The sequence below is a fragment of the Rhododendron vialii genome, chromosome 11a (assembly GCF_030253575.1).
Source record: "Rhododendron vialii isolate Sample 1 chromosome 11a, ASM3025357v1".
NCBI classification, from domain to species: Eukaryota; Viridiplantae; Streptophyta; class Magnoliopsida; order Ericales; family Ericaceae; genus Rhododendron; species Rhododendron vialii.
Window position 1 is genome coordinate 2273539 of NC_080567.1, and position 4568 is coordinate 2278106.

Sequence of the window (4568 nt, forward strand, 5' to 3'; positions counted from 1 at the left end):
ACCATCTATATTGTTTCTTAAAAAGGCTTAATTAACTATGTGGAGGTGAATTATTCAGAAGAGAGAGAGAGAGAGTAAATGTTGTGCGAATTGAACTTTTTTCATTGGTGATCTTTCCCATAAAAAAATTCAAAAAATAAATAAAAAATTGTAAAAAGGGAAGGTACCAAATTATTGTGAAAATGAGAAATTCTTATTCTTAATGTGGAAAAGAAAGGTAGGAAAGAGAGATGTGGCGAAGTTGAAAAAGAAAAAAAAAGAAGAAGAAGAAAGAAGGCACACCTCATTATATTTGCCCTATGTGAATTGTTGTAAGCCATTCTCAGACACTTTAATTATTACCTAGCCTTGAAATATTTTCCCTTACCTGACGTTATAACCAGAATTGAAGTCCTATTTGATCCTTGGGGCAATGGGATGTATATTGGTAAGTAGAGAGATTTTTCAGTACTTGGCTTTCCGTTCATGAGATCGTGTGTCCACCATATAAAGCGTTCTTTTCGTGTCATTATGTGTGGAAGTATTTTGCTTTCATTTATATAACTTCCTCCCGCACATATTGAGAGTGTACACAATAATGAAATTCAGAGAATATGTAGAAGACTTTTTCTCTTCAATAAAAACAAGGGCATAAATAGCCAATGTATAAAATACAGATCCTAAAGTTTAGGACTAATAAAGGAAAGGAAATATCTACAAAATAAATGCAAGAATCCTAGTCTATTTTATTCAGCTAATAATGGAGAGAAATCAGGACGGATTATCCTTGCGTGTGATTTTGTAACACTCCCCCTCAAGTTGGTGCATAGACTTTGCTCATGCCCATCTTGTCGAGACAACTATGAAATGCTTGACTTGAAACTGCCTTGGTGAGCACATCAACAAGTTGATCTTGAGATTGAACATATGGTACTTCAATGAGCTTTGCTTCAAGTTTTTCCTTGATAAAGTGCCTATCGACCTCAACATGTTTAGTTCGATCATGTTGCACTGGATTATGGGAAATGTCACATGCCGCCTTATTATCACAATATAATCTCATAGGACTGGTTGGTTCAATGCGCAAGTCTTGCATTAGATTTCTGATCCATAGTAATTTGCATACTCCTTTAGCCATTCCCCTGCATTCGACCTCAGCACTAGATCAAGCTACTACCTTTTGTTTCTTACTTCACCAAGTAACTAAATTCCCACCTACTAATGTGAAGTACCTAGATGTAGAACGTCTATCATCAATTGACCTAGCCCAATCAGCATCAGTATAACCTTCAATATCCAAGTTGCCTCCTTTTGTAAACATAATTCCCTTTCCAGGAGACGGCTTTAAGTAGCACAGGATACGAGTGACGGCATTCATATGTTCTTCGCTTGGAGAATGCATAAATTGACAAACGACACTTAGAGCATAAGCCAAATCAGGCCCAGTATGAGCAAAATACATTAACCTCCCCACTAGTCTCTGATAACGCTCCTTGTTAGCAGGAACTTGATTTGGATACATTCCTAGTTTCAGATTTTCTTCCATAGGAGTGCTAACGGGACAACAGGCTGACATACCAATTTCATTTAACAAATCCAAGGCATATTTCCGTTGAGACAAGAAAATACCTTTGTGTGATCTTAACACTTCAATTCCTAGGAAGTACTTCAATGGACCAAGATCCTTCATTTCAAATTCACGGGAAAGATGATTCTGCAATGCCCTCCTTTCCTCCAGATCATTTCCAATCACTATCATATCGTCAACGTACACAATAAGAGCAGTAATCTTCTATTTATTATGCTTCATGAAGAGAATATGGTCCGAGTTACTTGCTTGTATCCAAATGCTTTCATAGAACTCGTAAACCATCCAAACCATGCTCCAGGGGATTGCTTCAAACCATAAAGAGACTTCCTCAATTTGCAAACCTGTTTGCTTTCTTCAATTTGCATATTACATCCGGGAGGCAATTCCATATATACTTCTTCTTGGAGGTCTCCATGCAGAAATGCATTCTTCACATCAAACTGGTGCAATGACCAACCAAGATTCACAGCCAGAGATAGCAAAACACGAACAGTGTTAATTTTGGCCCCTGGTGCAAATGTCTCCATATAATCAATTCCGTACGTTTGAGTATACCCTTTGGCGACAAGTTTGGCTTTGTATCGTTCAATTGTTCCATCAGCTTTGTATTTAATAGTGAAGACCCACTTGCATCTGACCGGTTTCTTTCCTTCAAGTAAATCACAAACTTCCCATGTCGTGTTCTTTTGGAGGTACTTCATTTCTTCGTTCATTGCTTCCTTCCACCTGGAGTCTCTCAAAGCCTCCTGCACACTTTTAGGAATAGATACAGCAGATAATTGATTCACAAATGATTCACATTCCTTTGATAGTCGATGGTAGGACACAAAATTACTCATGGGATACCTAGGTTTGGAATCAAGAACAGGTTCATAATTTTTTCTAGGTATTCCTCTTGTGACTCGATTAGGTAGCACTTTTAAATGGGGTTCAGAATTTATCTGAGACTCGGGAACGGGTTCAGAATTTACCTGAGACTCGGGAATGGAATCGGCTTGAGAGAACAATTGGTCAAATGGTATAGACTGACAAGGGGAAGCGGACAAGTTCACTTGTGGCGGTAGTACTAACTGTTCCGCTTCCATCTGATCCAATCTGTTCCCATCTTCCTAGACATACCCATTCGCCTCAACTAGGCCTTCTCCACTGTCATCGTCACTAGTTTTATCCTCTAAAGTATCCAAAAAATGCTCCAGAGTTTGCAATTCATTTCTACTCTCCCCCTGAAGTGGAGACTCAGGGGCAGGGTAATACACTTCATCCCCATGAAAAACAACGTCAAGAGTGACATATTCCTTTCTAAAGGGGGGGTGGTAACACCTATAGCCTTTCTGATGTAAGGCATAGCCAACAAATACACATCGGAGTGCCCGGGGTTCCAACTTATGTCGCAAGGGTTTGTGAAGATGCACAAAGGCACACACCCAAACACTTTTGGTGGCAGATTTGGCAAGGTAGGTGTCACGCCCTCGATTTTTAACATAAATATAAAGGATTTCCACAAATAAATCTTCACAATATTGCATACGATACCAAAAAGATTATAGTAATTCCATTCCCATAATAATACTTCCAAGTCCATGAGATTTCCAAATATTCCATCACCGGTTCAACGGCCCAGATTAACATAAGTGTGAAGTGTCACGAGAGTTTAGAGTTACAAATATTCTGTAGTCAAAAGGATTATAACTTAAATTACAATTACATCTTTCAAAAGAAATTTTCAAAGATGAATGAGTAACTTCTTTGGTTAGCTTTCAAAAGGATATGTCCACACTTCAAGCATTCCAGTCATGCAAGCTACCATTCTAGATTGGTACCTGAAAATAATATAAGGCTTGAGCTACACTAGCCCAATAGAAAAGTCTACGCAAACTCTATATGCAAATGAGCAACATAGAAGAACAAACAATAGAAACCCAATGACAACAGGGATGAACATACTATCATGATCAAGTATCCAACTATCGTCAATATATCCAATTTCTCATGCGGAACCACATTCTTTCTCATTTCCCTTTCGTTCGTCGTCGAATCCTTCATCATGAAGCTTTTCTTTTTGATATCAGACAATTTAGAGAAAAACTCAAGACCATTGTAAGCTGAGCTCCATAGATTCGGGCTGAATACCGGAGTCCATTGATTTGTGCCCAAATACCGGAAACCATTGGTTTGCTCAAGAATACTGGAGGATTTCCATCAAAATCCTTTAACCAAAACCTAAATCCTTTAATTAACTTCATAAACCAATTATATATCTTTAAAAGTCTAAGTCGATGCTCTCGCCAGGCACTTACTCGATGACGAGCCTGAAGACAAATGATATGAGCAATTTGCTCTTGCTAGGCATTTACTCATTCAAGAGCCCTGAAAGTATATGATGTGAGCATTTAGCTCCTGCCAGGCATTTACTCATTCAAGAGCCTTAAAAGTATATGATGTGAGCATTTAGCTCCTGTCAGGCATTTACTCATTCAAGAGCCCTGAAAGTTCTCTTTGTGTCCATTTGTCATCCATTTTCATTCCATTTCCCATTCACAAACATCAAGTCGTTCAATCGAATCCAAAAGCCATCTAATCGATCACATGGTATTACAAGACCAACAATCTACCATATCGCATATAATTGGATACACACGTCCTCATCGTACCCCTAAGTACACCCCGTACCTTCACATACCACATATCGACCCTCAACTAGACTCTGCGATGCTTGGTCTTCTAGTTTCTATACTTGGAGTCCGTAAGTCATATACTAAAGGAGTCTAAAAGATTCTACGAGTCAAGAGAACACGAATTGCAATACTACTCATTGGATCTCTAGACATATTCAGGTGCATCGTTCGTATTTCAATGTGTAATAACGTCCATTTCTCATTTTCTTAACACAATGAGTTCACTCTAGTCCGTTGGATACCACTTTAAGTGAGAAACAAGTAATACTCTCCAAAACACTTGAAAGAATGTGTATACAAACCCATTAGAGTCGATGAGAAGC